A 22,998-nucleotide genomic window follows, 5' to 3' on the forward strand; every position below is an offset into this window, starting at 1 on the left:
AAAAAAAACAAACAAACAAAAAAAGAATTGAAGCTATTTCTTTTAAATCAGAAAATAAACAAATGATACAAAAATGATACAGAAATTAGTAATATAAGGCTATGATAGGAAGATTACAAATTCAAGAATACTCTGAAACACAGAAAGATCCTGTCTCATAAAACAAAAACCAAGAGGGCCGGTGAGATAGTTCAGTGGACTAAGTGCCAGCTTAGACAAGCACAAGGACCACAGTTCAATCCCTGGCACCACATGCCCCACTTGCCCCATACTGGGGCACACTAAGCCAGCCATCAAGACCAGGTGTGGTGGCACATGCCTATAATCCCCGCACTAGGGAGGTTAAAAAGAGGAGGATCACTATGAGTTTGAGCTGCATAGTGAGGCCCTGTACCAAATACACTAAAGGGGGGGGGGCAGAACAGAAGAGAGGAAGAGAGGTAGCAAGGAAGAGAGGGAATGAGGAAGGGAAGGAGGGAGAGAGGGTAAACTCATATCACAATGTATACACTGCACCTTACACATAAAAGATTATAACATTGTTCCAGGTAGGAAAAGATAACCATGCTGCATATCCAGGCAGGAAAGAAGAGGCTTAAAAAGAGTGTGTGTGGCGGGGGAGTTATCTAGAAGAAAACAGAGACAAAAAGCAGCTAAATCATATCTCAGCTTTAGACCACCACTGCCTAAGAAAGGAGAGGTTTTATGATTAGTAATTATATTTTACCCCATAATAACTGAATTAGTTATAGAGAATAGAGAAAAAGCAAAGATACCTACTTAAATTTCAAGCTTGTTGATATTTTGATTCTAGTTCTTCATAACCTAGCTCATCCTGGAGCTTAACTAACATCATCAACAGTTTCAAGCCATAAAGTTTGTACATCAAATTGCATGGCTCAGAATAAACCCATCCTTCACCCTTCATAGTCAGTAAGTGACAAAGTGCTCACTTCCTGGCTTTTCAGCCAGGCACAGGTTGGCTTCCAAGGTCAGCTCAGAAGGTCAGTGCTTGTGTTCCATGTGATGAGTATTATTATCCCCAGCTTATGCTTGCAGGGGAAGGGTATTAGCAAGCTCTACGAATCCCTGGCTACCAGCATTGCAAACGTTCATAGAAGGCATGCGATGCATCTTCTCATTCTCTCTGAAGCTCATTTGGGTACCTCTCCCTCTTCTGTCCTCTCTTTATGCAAACACACAGGACAGGGCAGCTTACCAATGTACATAAAGTGCAGAGCAAAGTCAAGGACAAGGGAAGGTGCCATATCAACTGTGATGACCGAGGGACGAGTGGCTGTGTGGCCCAACATCTGCGCCAGTGCACTCATTGGCTGGCATCCATTGCTTATTTTCCTCCTTCAGCACAAGTGCAGCAACACCATCGAATCTGTTACTGTCTGGTGTGGCAGAGTAGACCTTGCCCTAGGGCTGGCTAATGACTTCTATCCTACAGGGTCCCTCATGGAGAGTAGAAATCTCAAAACTCTTCATTTTTAAGTGCGTGATTTTTAAAAATTCATGACTTGAAAAAGGTGTGTTTTAAATAGGTCATGTTGTTCTCTAAATGTCTCCCCATTATTAAATTCTGGGCTGCTGATACGGATTCTTTGGATTGTATTGAAACCAATTTATGAAAAGAAATAAATCTTTCAGTGTGATGAAATGACAGTGATATGGCTAAAGGACAAGGGACAGGCAAAGCTATGGGTCAAACATACTACAATTTCCTAGAGTCACCATCATTTTCTCTGGTGGTCAGTTTAAACTATTTTTGTATGAAAATCATTAGGGAAAGATGGGAGACAATGAGAGATAGGGTTTTTTCTTGCCAGGTTCTGAACTTGCCTTGTTCAACGAACAAGGTAAAAAGCAGGTGGGCTCTAAATAGTACACTTGTTACCAATGCAACTGACCTTGGAGAACATGGATTTCAGCTATGAGGAGGGCATTGCCTCAGCCTAGAAAGCTGAACTTTTTTTTTTTTTAAATGTTTTATTTATTTGTGTGTGTGTGTGTGTGTGTGTGTGTGTGTGGCCAGTTCAGCCCACCAGGGGGCGGGGTTGGCTGGCATGTGGTGCTGGGGGATTGAACCGCGGTCCCTGTGCTCTTTTGCTAAGCTTGTTCTAAGTAGGTGCTTCAGACCACTGAGCCATCTCACCAGCCCTAGAAAGCTGAACTTGATAGTCCCCGCTGGCATGGCCAAGGCCTGGAAAGACCCCTCCCAAGGTAGAACCTTGGCCACTGAGCTTGCTCTGCAGATAGCAATCAGGCTGGCTCACAGAGTCCCAGAGAAAGAGGAAACTAGCAGAGCCGTGCCTGTCGCGTGGCTCCCTACATTCACCATCCACATAAGTCACTTCAGAGAGCTGGCCAGACAGCTCAGCAGACTAAAGTGCCTGCTTCAGCAGACTGCAGATGCCCAATTCCTGGCATGCTGTGCCGGCCTTGCCCCCTGGGGCATGCTGAGACAGTGATTGAGACTGGGCATGGTGGCATGCGACTGTAATCCCAACTCTTGGGAGGCTGAAAACAGGAGAATCACTAGGAGTCCAATCTATGTTTTGAGACCCTGTACACCCTGTCCTAAATTCATTTTTTAAAAAAGTCACTTCAGGACCTGGAAGATCCAGGACATTCAGGGTCAGGGTTGATGAGTAGGCAGAACTGCCCCCCTTCCCAGGAATTTGAACAGAGAAAATTAGATGTATTTAAAGAATGATTCATTTGTGACTGGGGATGAGACACTGAGTAGAAAAGAGTACTCTAAAGAACAGATACCGGAAGAAGCCACAGCCTCTGGGGGAGACGGAACCCAAGGAGCAACACATTTCAAAGAGAACCCATCCCAAACCCACAGTAAGATTCAGACCTCATGGGGAAGGACTGGCAATGGTGCAAGAAGCTGAAAGGTTCTCTGAGGTGACAGCGCCAGGGCTGGCTGGCAGAAGAGCCACTGCCTTGGACACTCAATGGGAAGGCACCCCACGGGGTGCCTGGAGAATCCGCTGGAAGGCGCGCTCCGTGTGCCACAGAGTGTTCAAAGTGCTGCCCGAGAAGAAGACACAAAGCCAGGAGTACTGGAGGCAGCGCGCCTTTTTTCCTGCAGTGGCCTTCCAGTGCCCTCTACCGACAAAGCTTAATATCTGCCACTCAGCGGAGGGGAAAGTTCCCCCAGCCCACCACCCTGAGCAGAAAAGAGCGGGAGCCGAAAGGGCTGATGTGGCAGCGGAGCAAAGAGAATGAGAGCGGTGGGAGGCCAGGCGCGTGCCAGTGCGCCCTTTTTTGAAAAAGTAAAACACATTATTTTGAGAAATTTTCATTTCAGTCTTAAATAGGCAGCTTCAAGCAATCAAGTTAAAGCTGGATATATTTGAGAGGTAATGAAGAGGCCAGGGGAAGCCTTTTTCTCCACTTAAAAAAAAAAAAAATCTGTTCTTACCGCAGGCCACAAAATTCCTCATTAAGACTCATTGCTTTGTGTCACAGAAGTTCCTTATGGAAGTAGGGACATGCCAGGAGGCCTCCTACTGTAAATTCCTGCCGCCCCAAACTGTCTTCAGAAAGAATCAAAGTTGAGAATAAAATTGAGAGAAAGGGGCTCAGCACTGGGATGGGGCCACAAGGATAGCCCCATATTTCCAGCCTTGTGGGAGACAGTCGCATGATGCAGGAGCCCTGCACCCCTTCCATCCCTCTGTCACTAAGATTTCTCCCCTCATGGGAAGACAAATGAATCAGTAAAACTCAAGTGGCCAGACTCGTTTGCTGGGATCACGGATCAAGGAAAGGAAACTTCCTTTCCTTCTGAGTCCGTTTCCTATCCCTGCAGGAATGAGAGCTAGGGTGGGAAGGAGTAGTCAGAGGGGGTCAGAGTGGTTCCTCCCTTTGCTCCCTCAGGCAAGGAAGGAGCCCAGGGTTTCTCCGTAAGCTGGATAACTTCTGGGTCCCGGGGCTAGCAATAGTTAAGTTGCTTGACAGCTCACTGTGTGAGAGCTGTGCTAAGAATTTACTCATTTTATCAACACATAAGTCCTGTGAGGCAAATACACAAATACCCATTTTACAGATGAGAAAAGCAAGGCTTAGAGAAGTTCAGAAACTGGTAACTGTGTGGCCAGGTTTCAAAATCAGACAAAGCAACTGCACCACCCTGCTCCCCAAATTAGGGATTGCTCTTGGTTAACAAGACAGTGGGACATTTTGCAATTCTTTCAGAGCAATTTCTGTCACATTAATGGAAACAGGAAAGCAGTAATAGCCTGGTCACCTCTCAGCATCAAGTCCATGTGAGCTTGGTACCTTTCAGATTACCAAGCCGTCAGCCAGCAAATCCAAAGAACATTTTGTCTGGGATACAGGACAATCGGTACGAGGGAACACAGAAGGATTCATCTGCTGAGTTGTATGTCTTTTCTGTCATTCAGCTCCCTCCAAAGTCACAGCTGGTAAATCAAATGGGTCATTTTACCATAATCAGACCAACGTCACAGTTCACCAAGCTCCATTTGTCCTCCAAGGCACAGCCATGTACCTAATTACAGCACATTGTTAATAAATTTATAATAGACAAAAAGAAATCGAATACTATGAGTCCCCAGCCCCCAACAAAGCAAAATCATTTAAGAGAGGATTGTGTATCTCTCCTTTCTTTTATTGTTTCCATAAAGTCAGTGATACATTCTAGACAGGAAAAATCAGGGCAGATCTCAGATGAACAGATTGCAGCATCAGATCCTACCACATTGTCTCTAATGGGGAAAATTAGCAGCTGAACGTCGACACCTGTCACCGTGAACAGACCCTGGCACGCACACCAGGTAGCAGGGCTGCGCGATTCCTTTGAGCGATCTGAGCCTGGGCCACCAGGGACAGCGCACATGCCAGCGCTCCCAGAAGCACAGGCAGACAGGCCCCCCTGAAAATCAGGCGCATGCATGGAATGCCAGGGGAGAAGCAGCAGCGCTGCCTCGGGAAGCTTGGACATGAACAACAGTGAGCTTCAAGAAAGCTCTATAAAGATGGTGCTAACTCAACAATGGATTTGTACAGACTCAGGCAGAGAAACTGACATACGAGGAAGCACTGAACACCCATCCCCTTACCACCACCCCACCACCCATCCTCACAGCCCCAAAGGCTTGGGTCACGACTCCAGCAAGTCAGATTACAGCCCATTGTTTTCAGGAGCCTCGAGCTCAACTGCAATAATTGCTACTTAATTGATTATGTCACAAGTCTCGGCAGCTTATAAAGGCGACCCAAGTGAGAAAGCCCACATCCATTTTTCTGATTTTATAACCATGTCTTCTCTTTACAAGGGCTTCGGCCATTTTTTTCTACCTGGTTGCCTAGCAACCTTTTGAAAGGACAGAAATATGGGTGAGGGATGCTGAGGCATACAGATGAGTGAATTTGTATTTATTTCACAGATTCCTCTTTTAAAAATCAACCAGTTGTCTCCTTCTGGAGCAGAGGTGGTCTAGGTAGGAAGCAACTGTGCTGTATAATCACAGCATAGCTGCTGTTCTAGTGAGAATGCGTGACGCCAGCAAGTCTATCTACACGAACATACTCAGCAAAGCGGGGAGTGGATCCCTGGTACGGCATGTTGATCAAGATGAAAAATAAGCACATCAACATCAAGCCATGAGAAACACAGTGAGTACACAAGAAGTCTCGGGCCAGTGGTGAAGCAATCCTGCAGTCTCTTTCATGGGGCCATTCTTGTGTATGTTCCTCCAAGGACGCATTCACCTGAGCGAATCTGCAAGGGCCTGAGCTAAGTAGCCCCCAGGATTCTTTTAATCTCTCCTCTGTTGGTGCTTCCTTCCTTCTTTTTTTCTTTTTGGCGGAACTGGGGATTGAACTCAGGCCCTTGCGCTTACTAGGGAAGCACTTATTCTACTGAGCCATCTCCCCGGCCCCTCTTCCTTTTTTTTCTTTTGTGAATTTAAACTGAATTTTTTTTTTAAATTAGGTTAATGATTCATCTATTTTATTGTTTTTATCCAAAAAAGTTAAAGATGTCTATATTGGTTTTCTATTTTCTGCTTCATTCATTTATTAAAATTTTGCTTTTTAAAAAATTTGAATTTTGGGGATTAGAAACTTAATTTACTTATTTTCATTCTCTCTTGATTATTAACACAAGTCTGTGGGGCTATGAATTTGCCTCTAATCCCTGCTTTAACTATTTCTCATGATTTCTAATTCTGACATACAGTAATAATTTTAATATGCAACATTTTGATAATAATTTTCCATCTATACTTTTATTTCCACTGAGATTTTCTTAAATTAAATTGTTAAACAAAGCTTTGCTTTTTTATACCCTGTTAGTAGGAAATTTTGGGTTTTTTCTTTTACTTTTGTTTTTACTGCCTTCCCCAGTAGAAACTTTTTGGTTTCTGTATTTTTTTGTTTGTTTGTGGCCAGAGAACATTGTCTGTAGTATTTATATATTTGTAATTTGAGAATGGCTTTATAGGCTCTGTAGCATATATTTTTACTTATACAGAGATGTAGATATACAGATCTTTTAAAATGTATTTAAGTATAAGCACACTTAAATATATAACAAATATACATTATAAATATAATTATATAAAATTATATATATAATATAATTTTTTTGTATTTTTAGGGAAGGATCTACAGGGTGTTCAGGGTCTCACTACTAGATTGGACTCGCAGTAATCTGCCTGTTTACAGCCTCCCAAGAGCTGGGATTACAGGCTCGCACCACCATGCCCAGTTTCAATTTCCATCTCAGTGCACCCCCGGGGGCAGGGCTGGCATGGCAGGCCAGGGGATCAAACCCCCTGGCCCCTGCGCCTGCTTGCAGGTGCTTTAATCTGCTGAGCTATTTGGCCAGCTCTAGCATATAAATTTTGAGACAGGGTCTCACTATGTACCCAGGCTGGCCTCGAATCTTGCTCATGCCCTTGCCTCAGCCTCCTGAGTGCTGGGATTACAGGCAAGCACCACCACACCCAGCTCAGAAAGCACCAGTTACCTTTCACATGAGCCTGCATAGTCACCATTTCTGGTGCTCTTTGTTATTGTGGAATGCAGTTACAATTTGCCATCATTTTCTTCAACCTGAAGGAAAACTAGTAAGGTGGTCAGCTAACAAAACAATATCTCTCCATCTTTTTTTATTATTCTCTGAGACTACTTTTTCTTGCCTTTTGTTTTCTTCTCCTTCTCCTTTTATTTGTGAGATGAGGATCTCACTGCGGTTTCCAGAGTGGTCTTCAATCTTGGAACTCAAGCGATCCTCCTGCCTAGGTCTCCTAAGTACCTAGGTCCGCAGGCAGGTACTGCCACACCTGGCTCTTCTCTTAGTTTTTTGAATGGTAGTTTTGCTAGATGTAAAATTCTTGGTTGACCGTTTTTTTCCCCAGCACTTTGAATATGTCACTGCAATACCTTCTGACTTCATTTGTCAGATGCAAAGCCAGCCGTTAGTCCCACTGAGGCTACCCTGTTCCTAACCAGGTGCTTTTCCCTTGCCACTTCAAACCTTTCTTGGTTTTTTAAAAGTATTTGAATACAATGTATAGCAGTGTCAGTCTCTTTGTATTTATCCTACTTTGGGTTTGTTGTGCTTCTCACTTGTATAGACTAATGCTTTTCATCAAATTTGGGTTGTTTTCACTCACTAGCTCTCCAGATATACATATTAGTATATATAAAATACATGAATACATGTTTATGTTCGATGTGGTAAAAAGTAATACAATAAAAGACACGTTACCATTAATATCCCCACTCTCACTTTGAATGTACTTAACCCCATCACTTTCTTAATTTTTAAAAAATCTTTCATTTATTTATTTATTTATTTGGTACATAGCTCAGATAGGTAGTGATCCTCCTGTCTCAGCCTCTCCAGCATTGGGATTACAGGTGTGAGCCACCAGGCCTGGTTTTGGTGGCTGGCACAGCACGCCCGGGATCCGGGGCAGGATATCATGTGGTGACAAGGATTGAACCCAGGTCCTTAAGCTTGCCAAGCAGGTGCTTAGATGGCCGAGCTATCTCCCATTCCTGCCACTTTCTGAAGCAGTTCCAGCTGTCCTCCTTTGTGAGTGTCTGCAGTTGTATTGTCACAGCTGCCTTGATGTTATGTATTTAGTACAGGGTCTTACTACACAGATTGGACTCATAGTGATCCTCCTGTTTTCAGTCTCCCCAGCACTGGGAATGCAGGCTTGTGCCACCACGCCAGTCTTGCCTTGATGTTCTGAATCAATTAAAAATGTTTACCTTCCGTGACTGTTTTGACTTTAGGGAAGAGCCAGAAGGCTTGCTGAATAAGGTGGGCCAGACATCATAAGCCTGCATTTTTGCTAGATGGCACTCGGCAGCAGCATTCACATTTTTTTATTATACCTGTGTAATGACACTCATGAAAGAGGCTTCCAGAACTGCTTCAGGAAGTGGCAAGAATAGTAAGACACGTGTGTTGAAAACAAGGGGAGTATCTTAGGGGGATTGGTGGCAATGTGTCTTTTATTGTAATACTTTAAAAAATATAAATATTGAGGCTGGGAGATAGTTCAGTAGAATAAGCACTTGGCCGGCAAGCGCAAGGTCCTGAGTTCAATCCCTGGTACCACAAAATAAATAAATAAATATTAACTGTATATTTTGATCACCGTGTGTGTATGTGTGTGTGTGTGTGTGTGCATGCACGTACGTGTGTGTGTGTGTGTGTGTGTGTGTGTGTGTGTGATCTCAAATCTACTGAGTGCTATATTGGATTTTTTCATTTCATTGCAGTGAAACAGAAGAAAATTTTTTTTTCAAGCCATGACCATTTAATTCAGATCACAAAACTTGAGTCGCACACCTAACATATAGCCCTCTTTTATTATTTAACTGTAAATAAAGTTTCTTTTCAGGGCATCAGTGTAACCAAGTTGGAATTATCTAAATAAACTTCTAATGCCACCCTTAAAGTATTATAAATAGAGTATATTGAGAATAAACTTAAACATTACTTTTTTTTTTAGAACTAATGAAAAATGATAAGACAGAATAGCTTCAGCAGATTTCCTAGCCCTAGACCCCGAAATTAAGTTTGCACTGACTTTAAATACTGGTAGCTTTTTAGGAATGAGAGATCTGTGTTGCTGAGTACCCACTGCTTAACGCGAGGACTTATGTTTACTTTTTCAAATGGTTCAATCTCACCAACACATAAGCCCTTAGCAGACCCCTAATAAAAGACCAATTTGTAAAACTAGGCCATTTTAATGTTTTTACAGTTTAATAAATAGCTTTCTTGATGAATGTAGTCATGACAGCTGTGCAGCAGTATTCAAATTATGGTTTTCCTGATTGGTCTGTAGTCTTCAATAAATGTAAGAAGTCACTGTATGAAACATCTGTCAGACTAGTAAGACTGCATTGATGTGTCCATCATTTTCAGGACTGTTGGCTACCTGAGCATATTTACCCCAAATAACCTTGCCTCCTTGTGTCACAAGGCCCAACTCACTCACGTTCACCTCAATCACTGTTCCTTTGGTAATAGCACCCAAAGTTGTATACAGTGGTGATGAAGGATTCTTTTTCACACCAAGTATTGGCAGGGAAAAGGTGGCTTTCAGTTCAGGATGTGTTACATGGGCCTTCTTAAAATGTAAGCCCATTGACCTAATGGATCTTTCATATTTAGGTGGTTTTCTTGTAAAGCTATCTCCAATAAAGCAGACTTTGGTAACCATCCTTTTCCATGCCTTCTTTTTTCTCTTTCCAGTTTGAATAACTTTTAATACTTCCATTTCTCCTTGGGCATGAACTTTGGGCAGAGGAACTTCCCATTTTCCCGCCTTTTTGTTTCTGTTAGAAAGTATTTTTGTACGAGACTGTCCCTCTCTGTCCAGCAGGTAGGCAGGTACTGCTCCTTGTGGAGTCTTTTCATCATTCTGTTGTTTGGTGTTTCTCTTTTTGTGCATCTTGGTAGTCTTCTTCATTTGTATTTTCTCTGCATGGTACTGTCTGTGGTAGAATTTAGCCTTCAGGTCAACCTTGTTTATTTATTTATTTATTTATTTATTTTTGCCTTCTTTGAACTTTCATGAGCCTCTCAACTTCTCTTCTTTCTCTTTTTCTCATGGTAATCCAAACAATACCCATAGCATTTACGATGTAATTCAATATATTCATTCTACAGCATGATGACAGCTGCAGAGCCACCGCAGGTAGCCTCAGATATGCAAAGCGAAGTCCTAACTTTGGAGTGTCCCAGATGCACAAGCTGCCTCCATGCAGCCGGAAACAGGAAAGCAGAAGAAATTTATAGTGGTGAAAAAGAGCTCAGCTCTGGAATCAAACTTTGTGAATTCAAGTCTATGCACCGACATTTATTCATTACCTGTGTGAACTGAAACAATTTACTTTACATTTGGTCATTCCTGGCAGATAAGGTCTAGAATTAGTTTTGAATCCTATACCCAACTAACCCCACATATGTGATCTTGCAGTCTTTCTTCTCAAGGTTCACTCTTTCTGTCCTATTATTATATTTTAGTTTGTCTAACTTATACTACAATTACACCATGAAAGCTAAGCATAGCTGATTTAATGAGAAGCTTGACACATGGTATAGATTTTTCTAGCCTTCTGCTAAGATTATATTGTAAATGTTGCCCAAAGGCCCATGTATTAAAGGCTGGTCAGCAAGTCCTAGCCCTGGGAGAAGTGGTAGAAACTCTAAGAGGTGTGGCCTAGTGGGAGGGCTCTAGGCATTGGGCTGTGCCCTTGAAGGGGACAGTGGGGCTCCCAGCCTCTTCCTCTGTTTCTTTTTTACATCTCTGCCATGAGGTGAGTAGCTCTGTTCTACAACTACTATTTCAGAGATTTTAAAAAAAGGTCAAAGAACATAAAGGGCATAGCAAAAGTTACTCAGCTATTTGGGTAAGAGTTGAGCTTGCAAACTAAGTAGAACTTGGTTTCTTCTCACTGAGTTTTTTTAGTAAATTCCATGAATCATCAATCCCATGAGAAATTCTCTTACCAAAAATTTGAGAAGTGGCTGTTTTCCTTCTGATAAAGACTCTGGGAAGCCTGCAGGAAAGAAATCTGGTTCCTGCAGTACTTTTGCAGTGTCTCTCATGCTTACTTGACAATGGAACCCTGTGATTTCCAAGAGCTTTTAATATGTCATGGAATTTGGGGAGACACTGGCCTTCACCAGCTGCCCTTTAGAACCACTGGGAATGCCTGATTGAGTAGGAAGGACCCCTGAGAAAATGACTCTTTTCTCAGTAATCTCCTGACCTTCGCCAGACATTTCTTTCCATCTTCAAGCTTAGACAGTCTAGTTGTGAAGGTATAGAGTAAGCGATTAGGATGAAGATACAGGACAAATCAAAGCACACAGCTGCATTTCCTGCAGGACCTGGAACCTTTCAGAAGTAGTCCTATTTTCAAAACAGCTTATAGCCTCTCTGCACAAGAATCATCCAGAAAATCTAGAGAACAAGAAGGTCCCACACTATGGCCAGACCTAACAAAACACAATGTCTACAGACAAGGCCAGGCATCTGCATTTTAGCAAGCTCACAAAGTGACTCTGACAGAACTAGAATTTGAGTAACACAGCCTAAGGTAGTCAACAACAGATGTGAGACACTCTTCCAATTAAATCAAAGTCACAAGCAAAAATGAAAATGGCCCAAGATGCATCCAGAGGGGGACAATTTGGTTTCTCGGTAAATAACCACATCTCAATGAGACCAGCCTTCCTGGGGAAGACTATTGCATGGTCTATCAGATCTCTTCATTAGGGAAACTTCCCTGCTATTCCATCTAAGTAGCTTTGCCTAATTTGATCCTATTACTCCCATGCTTTAGTCAGAGTACAGCAGTTATACTCAATAAGCAAGAACCGCTGTAGAAATGCCACTCCAGGCTCGTGTTTCCATCCAATTAGCTGCAAATGGCCACATCTCCCTACAATGTAACAGTCAGCCTAGGTGTCCAAGGCCAGCTCTGTTAGATCTCAAATCTTGATTCAGACACACATGCCATCTTCAGAGTCAAGCATGCAGCCACCAGTGGCCCCATTCCTGCAAACAGATGGCATTCACACAGCTCCTCAGCCACATTATGAAAACTGGGACTCAGAGGCCTGCTCAAGATGGAAGCACTTAAGGAAATTGGAATGTGACCGTAACAACTGACTCGGCTATAAAAAGCAGTGGTTTCCTGGCCTTGGGGAAAGAACCGTGAGCACAGTGACATCAGCACCATGACTGTCAGATGGAATGAGCCAAGGCAGCGGGAGAGATGTGAACTGCACACAAGAAAGTATGTGCCAACTATCTGGATTATTAGGACTGGCAAGCTACCAAGTTAGGTGGGTGGCATCCTCTACGGATCTGTGAAGACAGAAATATGATCTAAGATTTGCCACCCAGGCACATACAGGTAGACAGGATGACCTTTTCAGGTTTTAAAAGGAAGATTTTATGAATAGGGAAGATTGTTCTTGGAAACAACAACCAAAAGGGGCTTTTTGGAAGCACAAATGCTCCAAGCAGACATCATCTGAAGACCTTCAATTGATTCTCCTAGGAATACCTTGGTTTCAGAGTAACTTGGGAAGAATTCAGTGGATTGGTACACCCAAAATAATTAAAATAATTACCTGCTTTAAACCAGATATGTCATGCACACATATATACATCTGAATATATACATCTTTGGAAGATTCTAACTCTGAGAATAATGAGTATGGACTACTTTACAAATTGTTTCACCTAAAAATGGAATAATAAACCTGACATGGTGGCTCATATCTCCCATACTCTGGGGGGCTCAGGTAGGAGAATTGCAAGTTGAAGCCCAGCCTGGGCAGCTTAATCACTTAGAGAAACCTCATCTCAGAACAAAACAATGTCAAAAACAGGCTATGGATGTAGCTCAGTATAAGGCCCTGGGTTTAAGCCTTAGTACAGAGAACAAGAAAAGCAGTAACTATGAATAGTAATTCTGCCATTTACAAAAATAATCTACTAACTGAGCTGTAGAATGATCTCTGAAAGAGCTCAAGCTTCTGTCACTCTGAGGCCACATTTGCACTGATCTGCTGGACCATAAGAGAGAATCTGATCTTTCCAGACACGTGTCTGAACCAGAGTTCCAGGTGCGGGGAAAAGCTATGGCTGGGAGAGTTTGACAGCGTGAACCCAGAGGTCACATTGCCTGGGTCGAGTGCCCACTTCACTATTTTCTATCTGGGTGGGCCTGTGCAGTTCCTTAGTGTCTCTAAACCTCATTTTCCTCATGAGCAAAATGGGCTTGCGAGGATATACCCAGTATAGTATATAATATTTATAGCCCTTGTGGGAAATTGGTAAAGGCATACATAGTACATTTTAATTCTTTTATATCATCCCTTCCCTCCTCCCTCCCTCCATCCATCTCTTGATCATCTTCACTTTTTTTTTATATGTTTGCAGTACATAATGTTTACATTCATTGTGTAGAGTTGGAACAAGTAAATGCATACCTTAATTCCTTTTGTATCTCTTTTCTCTGCCCTCCCTCTGTCTTGTGGTATTTTTTTAAGAGCTGAAGTATGACAGGATACAACAGTAAAAACAATACCATGTATTTATCTGCAGCAAAACCGGACATCTCCAAAGCATTTGGAAGGGTCTTAGCTGCCCACACAAATGCCATGCAGTCAATGAGCTCCAGCAGAGCCCAGCTGATTGCATAGAAAGAGCTTGATACTGCTCAACCACCCTTGAGGACCACTGTGAAGACAGATCTGGGTAGTGCTGAGCAATATAGAAGCAAAGGCATACATAGTACATACTCAGTGCATTCTTGAATGTCTGTTCCTCACAGAGATCCATTCACAGCACTAGCACAGGATGTTTTTCTTCCAACTCTTCCCATTCTAGAAGGATTGCCAATCTCTCAACTCACCCAAATCTTCCTCTTTAACCAGAATTTGTTGCCCCCCTACCCCAGGCTATCCCAAGACAGTTCATCTAAAATACATGGTTTCTTAATGTCAAGTTCATTCATTCGTTCATCTGAACTGAACTACCTACAAACAACACACGGAACTCTGCACTGAGAGCCGACATCTATGTGCTTTTGTATATATCCCCCCACCTTAATCATGTTTCTTATTAACAATAAATAAAAGATCTAATGAAAGGAAATAAAGCAGAGCAAAACCAAGGGAACACAGGGGAGGGAAAGGATGCTTGTGGGAAGAGCCAACAAATGGCACAGTGGCCTGGCTGTAGGCGGTATCCCTTGGCAGGGGCTGAGGTGGACAAGGAGTGACATCCACTCCTGCATGGATGCCACTTTGACAATGCCCACAGAATTGGCTCTCTTCATGACTCTTCATGTGACTTCATGACAGCTGCTGGTTGAATGCATACATGAATTAGAGAAACTGAGCCCAGTGACCCTGCATCCAGGAAAACTCCCAAATCCAGCTGGCTCAAGGTTATGGAGGCTTTGGGGGAGAGGTGCTGGGCAGAATTTGGCCACAAAACTGATTCTAAACTGCACACTAACTCAGCACAATAGAAGATCAGACTTGGGAGGAGAGTGGTCAGCGGGATGTTGCTTTTCTGGAAATGGCATGTAATGGGGTGAGGGAGGAGCACAGCTCCCCATTTTCACCCTCTTACTCATCAAGCTTCTGGTTCACTGAAACCCAACCAGACCCTGCTTTCTTTCCTGGGCCAGTAATGAATGGCAGTAATTATCCATGTGGGGCTTTGTGTGAGTCACGAGGCAGCTCTGGCTCCTATCTCCCTGCAATTTTGAGCTCTGTGTGTGTGTGTGTGTGTGTGTGTGTGTGTGTGTGTGTGTGTGTTTACCCACCACTATTGAGGAGTGGAAAATAGATTACAATTACATCCCGGCTAGCTTTTGAAGATTTGATGGACAGCTGGAAAGAAATCTTCCCACAGCTGCCAGGATGAGAAGGCAGCCAAGGGGTGGGAGTAGAGAGGAAGAGAGGTCTTATCAGGAGGGGGTGGAACCATCAACATGGATTCAGTATTTTAAAAAAAAGTGTTCCTAAAATATCAGGGTTGCTTACATTAAAACCCAATCTGGGGTCCAGGCAGTCGGCTGCATATCTGTACAAACTAGCTTGCTCGGAGGAACATTCTGAATGCTCAGCTCCGAGAATGAAATCACTGTCCCCGACAGCAGCAAGATGAGAGCTGGCCCAGGCTGGCCCTGAGGACGGTGCAGCCACAGCACCTACAGGGCTGCAGGCTTCTCCCTTTTGTACTCGGGATTTTCTGGGTTAGAACAAACAAGTTTCTCCCTGCCTCAGATGAGACAATTGCTAGATTCTCTCCCACTCCTTTTTAACTCTCTTCAGAGCTCTTATCTACATACTGGGTGCTGCATGTTTAAGCCTAAGCCATTCCCACTATCTATACATTGTATGTCATCCATAGCCCTCCCTCCCTCGCAAGCAAATGGTCCAAATTCTCACTTTACACAGCAGGAAAGGGAAGCTCAGCGTGGCACAATGATTGGCACAGGGTGTGAAGGGGCACAGCACGCAGTCCAGGAAGGCTGGCGTCAGTGTCCCCATCACAAGGCTATGGTGAGCCTCCACTTGGTCCCTGGGTCCAGGTCTCTGAAAACTCTGGCTGACATTATGACCCTGTCATTAAAGGTTAGATGGCCTAAGTGTGGGTCACATGGACAGCCACTGTGTGCCTGGAGGGACAAGAAAGGTTCTGCGAGAGCAGCACATCTCAGGCAGAGAAAGACAGGAACAAGAGCAGCACAGGGAACATAGGGACCCTCACAAGGGGACCAGGGCTCCAGCAAGAATGGCAACTTCGAGCTGCATAAACAAACACAACCTGCTTACAGGCCTGTCTCTGGCTCCGCTGTTTCCTAGTCCCATATGCCTGCCCCCTAGAAGCCAGCAATTCTGCCAGGATAGCTTGAAGACTGTTCAAAAAGGCAGCAAGGGCACACTGCCCAGGGCAATGTGCCAAGCCTACAGCCCACAGTGCCGCGGCCAGGGTGAGGGGGCTTTCAAATGCACGAATGCCATGGGAATAACTTTAGATGCTGCTTATTCAAGGGCTGAGACAGGCCCACCAACCTGGACAACAAGAATCTGAGGTATAAAAACTATCATACATTCCTCAGACTATTGGAAGGCTCACAGACCTACCTTACTCCTGCTGCAAGTATCTCCTAACAGAATTGTGTCTTTGCTTTCTACTCATGGCAATAGATAATAAAATGATTAAAACAAAACAGACACCTGCTTTGCAGCCGCTGGCCCACCTAATCTTTACCATGACACACTCAGTGTATACAGACTGTGGGGTACAGGCCTATCTGGCAGGAGGAAGGTTGGGGCCCAACTAACCTTTATTTATTCATCTTTTGTTTCCAGCTTTCCTTAGTCAAGGCAGGTGAACGTAGATCACCCAAAGCTTAAGGGTACAGTGGAAGTAGGATGTCTTTTTTTTTAAAATTTTTATTTATTTTTTGTGTGTGTGTGTGTGTGTGTGTGTGTGTCCAGCTCAGCCCACCAGGGGGCGGGGCTGGCTGGCATATGGTGCTGGGGGATTGAACCACGGTCCCCGTGCTTTGCCGAGCTTGTTCCAAGTAGGCGCTTTAGACCCTGAGCCATCTTACCAGCCCCAGAAGGAGGATGTCTTAAACAGCTTTCCAGCCCTGGAAGGAAATACCTGGAGTAACTGACATAAAGACAAGGGATTATCTTCACAGTTTTGAACGTTCTAGCCCATGACAAACTGGTGCTTGTTTTGCTTTGCAGTACATGAGGGTGGGGATGTGTGACAGAGTTAAACCACTTATACCAAGGGCCAAGGGACCAAGGCAAAGAGGATGAGGCAGGGTCCCACAGCCCCCTTGATGGCCACAACCCCGGTGACCTAAGGACTTCCCACTGGTCCCTGCCTAAAGTTTCCCCCACCTCCCAATAGAGCCATCCTGGAGTCTAAGCCTTAGACACATGACCTTTGGGAACATGCAGCATCCAAACCAGACCAGAGAGGAGAGACAAACGCTGCCTGCTAATGGTCACCTTTCAAGCTGAGTCCAGCATGGCCACGATGTCCCTCATTTCTTCTCTGAAATGGCCTTTCAAAGCAAGAAAAGGAGATCAAAGCAGGCATCAAAGGTACCAAAGTGGAGTAGGGGATCTTATTTTTAATTTAGAAAATATTCTGAAATATTGATTCCTTTTAAGTCAAAGAACAGCAAATTTGGAAAGCAAGAATGTCAATTACTGAAAGTAGGAGAGGGGGAACTGAAAATATATTATTATTATTATTATTATTATCATCATTGCTATTATTATCTAAAAACAGATAGCCAGTCATCTAGGCCCTGCAATTCCATAGCGGCCTAGAAAATAAAATCTAGTATGTCACACATGAAATATACACAACTTAACTATGTCCAACTTGGAAATGTATAGAGCATACATGGATGGAAAATATCAACCAGAGGCCGGGACATGGTTCAGTGGGATAAGTGCCTGCTTAGCAAGCACAAGGTCTGGAGTTCAATCCCCAGTACCCCAGGGGGAAAAAAAAGACAGCTCCATAGAGATATGGCCCAAGAAACTCACCAGCCTTAAGGACAAGCAGAAGTCAAACAATAATGGATGCACCTTAAGTCCACAGTACTCAGTGAAATACATCACACATACAGGCTGGATTATCATTTGGTTTCTCTGATATGAGAAACACAAAGTATACATAAAGAGCAAATTAAAAGGAAATGGAGACAGTTCTACTGCAAATGGAAGTGGGATCAAGAGATGGGGGAGAAGGAGGCAAGATAAAAGAAGGGAATGAAAATGAGTCATGTACCAAATATCCACAAAGAAAGGATCCATTCTGTATCAGAGACATGCTAATAAATAAAAAAAGAACAACTGTAGCACTGTGCATGGTGATGCATGCCAATAATCTCAGCACTCAGGAAGCTGAGGCAGGAGGATTTCTGTGAGTTTGAGGCCAGCCTGGACAATACAATGAGCTCAAGGCCAACCCGGAACATACAGCAAGACTCTCTCTCCAAAAATGTAGGTAAACATGCCCCCTGAGCTGCAGTTAGGTGCAATTTCCCTGGCAAAGAGATGGCAGTGATTTTAATAGGCCTACAACATTCAGGAAAGACAGTTAGCACAGCCGTCTACCTAGGAACCACGTGAAATAGTCAGAAAAATCTTTCTTATCCATAGCTAATTGCAAAACATTTTCATTCCTTCCCATCATCCTTCCATGAAAGGTCTACTTAGATGTATTTTCCTATTGATGTAGATTAAACTGAGATTACCATTTAAAAACCAGAGTATTAATCACCAGCAACAATTCCCTGGTTAACTAAGTTGGAGTCCTTCCCTGAGCATGAGACAATATCTAAATGACCTGGTCAGGGATGTGTTTGTCAGTGATATTCTAACATGCAGAGTAAGACCTACGGAAAGCCAGGGCCTTGATGTGTGGGGTGCCATTCTCACGGTCTAAGGATACAGATAAGTACAGGAACACTAAAAAGTGCTCTTTCCAGAATGGGGCTCATAGACCTTAGTCGCAGCTGCTCTGGAGGTGGAGGAAGGAGGAGGGCAAATTTGAACCTGGAAACTTAGTGAGACCCTGGAGTCCTAGCTGAATGGTCAGAGAAAGATTCTAATATCAGGTTAGATGCTAGTATCAGATTTTACGCCCTAGTACCGGTTCATCCTAACCCCAAGCAGTCTTCCAATTTATTCATACGGAATCACAGAAAACTTATACTATTCTCTGAAACCATTTGTGACTGTGAAAAAAAGTGAACATGTAAAGAAATGTGCATCTTAGGACACTTAGCTGTGTGAGTGATGGAAAGGACAGTGAGGCAATGTACAAAGGAAGAAGATATTAGCTGCAAAGCAAAGATTACCAGTACCATGACAGTCCAACACTGACTAGAAAGCAATGGCAATCAAAGCAGTGTGTAAGCTGGGCATGGTGGTGCACACCTCTAATCCCAGCAGTCTAGGAGGCCAAAGCAGGAAAACCAAAAGTTCAAGCCAAGTCTGGGCACCTTAGTGACTTAGTGAGACCCTGTCTCATAAAGGATCTGGGGATGTAGCTCAGTGTAAAAGCCCTAGGTTTAATCTCTAGTATCAAATCATGAAGAAGAGGGGGAGGAGGAGAAAAAAGAGGAGGAGGAGAAAAAGGAAGAAGAGGAGGAGGAGGAAAGGAGAAGAGAAGAGAGAAGAGGAAAGGAGGAGAAGAAGGAAAAAGATGAAAAGAAGAGGAAGAAGAAAAGTCCAGAATTGCATTGGCATAAGACTTGACATACAGGTCAATGGAATAGAATTAAAATAGAAATAATCCCACTTATCTGTGCCTGATATTTTTTCAACAACTTGGTTCCCCACAACTACAGATATGTCTTTGTCTCCCTATTCTCACTGTGGATTGCACTGGAAGTGGTAGACTGGAATTTACTTGCAAGAATTCCAATGACTGTGATGAGGTCCACATTGAATTCCCCATAGTGCACACCTATAACCACAGCACTTGGGAGCCTGAAGAGGCCAGCCAGGGCTGCACAGAGAGCTCAAGGGCAGCCTAAGCTACACTGTGAGATCCTGTCTCAAAACAAAACCTGGAAACTGTGCTTACTTTACAGTATGACACTGCACAGAGGCGCAGTGCTTGGAATGCTCAGGCGGTCCAGGAACAAGAGGAAAAGCAATGGCCGTATAGATAGAGGTGACTGCTAAGAAGCGCAAAGCATTATACATTGTCTATTTGGGTCAATGGCATATAAGACTCACTTTGCAGGATTTATGGACAAATCAGACTTAGAAACATTCTCTTGGAATGGAACTCATTTTCATAAATCGGGGCCTACTGTACTCAGCTACACATCCACATGTGTTCCTATTGGCACTATTCACAATGGCCAAAAGGTGAGAAGAGCCTGAATGTCCATGACCAACACATAAACAAGTCGTGGATTACAATACAAAGATCATTATTGAGTCATAAAAAGGGCATACGCATGACAGAGATGATACTAAGAACGTGCCAGGAGAAGGGAGCGGGACACAAAAGGCCGCGTAGTGCACTCTTCCATTTATAGGAAATATCTAGAGTAAGTAAATGCACAAATGCAGATGGGCAGTGGTTAAGCTCACAAGAGTAACAAGGACTAGAGAACGACTATTTAATGGTGCAAAGTTTCCTTTGGAGATGACCAAAAAATGCTTTAGAACTAGATAAAGGGTTGCACAATATAGTATAAATGGACTAAATCCCACAGAACTGCTCACCTTAAATAGCTGAATATTTTGTTATATGATTTCATATGAAAATAATAATCCAGTAATAGCAATATATATGAGAATAAAAATTAAAAAGTAAAACAATAAAACTTTAGAAATGATACAGAATTTCACTCAAAAAATAATAAGAATTCTTTACATTGGTTGTTCAGATTACCAGATATAAGCATACAAAATCGGTCAAAAAAATATAAAAAAAATAAAGGGGAGAGAAAAATAATTAAATATTAACTGCTCCTGTCATCAGTACAATTATCCAAGCTATACTGTGTCTATACAGTATACATTTCCCTTCCTTCTTACATTCTTTTCTCCTTTCCCTCATCCCATTCCTTCAGTTTGAACAGTTTCTTTCCCTTTCACAGTATCTATTGTACCTTTCAGATTTTATTTACTCTTTCAGGTTCTTACGTACGTGAGTCTGATTTATCTCACCTATGAGTATGGTCTCTAGCTGCATCCATTTACCTATAAAAGCCCCAAGTCTATCTTTCTTTATAGTTGAGTAATACTCCATTGTATAAAAATACATCTTTTTTATCCATTCCTCAGGCAATGGGCATTTGGATTGTTTCTGAGATTTCGCTATGACAAATCGTGCTGCTATGAACATCAGTGCACATATACTGCTGAGGTGTGATGTTTTTGAATTCTTCTGGAAAAATACCTAAGAGGAGAACAGCTGAGTTAAATGGGTCCTCTAATCATAGTTTTCTGGGACATCTCCACTCCGATTTCCATAGTGGTCGCACCAGTTTATACTCAATAGTGGAGAAGGGTTTTATCCCCATATCCATATCCCTTCCAGCATTTGTTATTGGCTGACTTCTTGATGATAGCTATTCTTTCTGGAGTGGGATGGAATCTGTGTTTTTTTTTTAAATTTGCATTTCTTGAAAGACAAATGATATTGAACATTTTTTCTTATATTTGTCAATAATGGCCAATTTTAAAAAAGAAAAACTCAGGGGCTGGGGAGATGGCTCAGTACAATAAGCACTTGCCTGGCAAGTGCAAGGGTCTGAGTTCAATCCCCAGTTCCACAAAAAACAAAACAAAAAAACCCCTCTATTTTCACTCAATTGTCAAATAATAGGAATAAGTCCAGTGGGGAGCAGGCTCCATCCAGGGGACAAGATGGTGAGACCAGCAACCACATGCCTGTTGACGGTCCAAGGCAAGAGTTGATCAGATGATCAACCTCACAGAGCACAAACACCACAAATGAAGGATGCATGGTTCAGTGATGGCGCACCTTTTAAAGCTGTCACAGTGCAAACATCTCCTGCACACGTGTGCCCCAGGCTCACCCCCACTGCTCTAGACTGAGCAGAGCAGGGAGAGTTTCCCTGAAAATGCAAGCTAAGTGAAGGGATGGAAGGGTGGGGGGCAGTAGTGGGACAAAGAGACTGCTCAAAGGTAGCAACCTTTGCAAGGACCTAATACAGAGGTGAAAAGAAAGCCAGGATCTGTTTAGCATCACAAAGTGAGAAGCCCATGGACTTATTCCACACACAACACCTTATGATTTTGCAGACACTAATTAAGTTTACAAGCTCAAGTGGGCCTGGCCAACTTTTCTGTTTTCACTATCATATTTTCATTTAGTATTCAAAAGTCCACTTAAAAACAAAAACAAGCAAACAAAAAAAACTAGAAATTCTAGGGGCCGGGGAGATGGCTCAGTGGAATAAATACTTCCCTAGCAAGGACAAGGGCCTGAGTTCAATCCCCAGTTCCGCAAAAAAAAAAAAAAAAAAAAATCCACTTAAATTTTTCACAGTCTGTGGTGTTTCATGGGAAAAATTACACATTACCACAGCATAGACGATTTTAAGGGTCTTAAGAGATCTTTCTTAAATATAAAGTGCTGCAGAGCTTCAACAGAGTGAATGCTCAGTGGGTGAAATATCTACACATTTAGCCAAGAGATGAATTTTGTTTGTCCTCTGTGATCATCAAATGAGAAGATCCTGAATGCTGTGAGGAGGGCCATGAGCTCTTCAGTGTAGCCCCAGGCCACTTCTCTTCTTACTGTCCTATGTACACCCAGACATCCTCATTTTTATTTTCTTTTTAACCTCTGACTAAATTTTAATTTGTACCCCTTCTAAAGGAATAAGAATATCAGCAAACCGTTGATTAGATTTAAGTGTGGTCTTTCTTAAAGGCTGGGGATGAGAGGGGTGTGAGAGTCCAGTGGAGAAAATCTATAGGAATAAAGCTGGCATTTCTGAAATACTGAGAAATGGAAGGATTCCTGAGAGGTGAGAAGTTAAATTGTGAATGTGGAAGCAGCCCCTTGGATTTTTAAACACAGAGACCCACATCCAACAGAGTGTCCCTGGCACTGAAGACCACTTGAGGTCAAGGAGGAGTCCACATTGTCCTTCTGCAAGTGGAGATTGTGCCTAACACGCTATGCTCATGCATAGCCATGAATCCTTGGTAGGGATGTCCTGACCCACACCCACCAGGCCCAGGGAGGCGCCTTTGAGCCAAGAAAGGGACATGTATGTATCACACTCTCTCTGCAACACGACTACAGAAATAATTACAGGAGGCAGTGGTTTGATTTGCACCTTCAAGCTTCTGCATGCCAGAAAGGCCTCCAAAGGGCACTGCCTATAGCAATTACAACACCC

The 22,998-nt window shown here is 43.1% G+C and overlaps 1 protein-coding gene and 1 pseudogene across 4 annotated transcripts in view; both read right to left on the reverse strand.

Annotated features, from left to right (window-relative positions):
• Nucleotides 1–22,998, reverse strand: part of Myo3b (myosin IIIB) — a 472,753-nt gene that overhangs the window by 333,546 nt on the left and 116,209 nt on the right. The window lies entirely within an intron of this gene.
• On the reverse strand, nt 9,365–10,192 carry LOC105742667 (annotated as a pseudogene).

This window comes from Octodon degus, unplaced genomic scaffold (genome assembly GCF_000260255.1).
Source record: "Octodon degus isolate 3935 unplaced genomic scaffold, OctDeg1.0 scaffold00065, whole genome shotgun sequence".
Lineage (NCBI taxonomy): Eukaryota > Metazoa > Chordata > Mammalia > Rodentia > Octodontidae > Octodon > Octodon degus.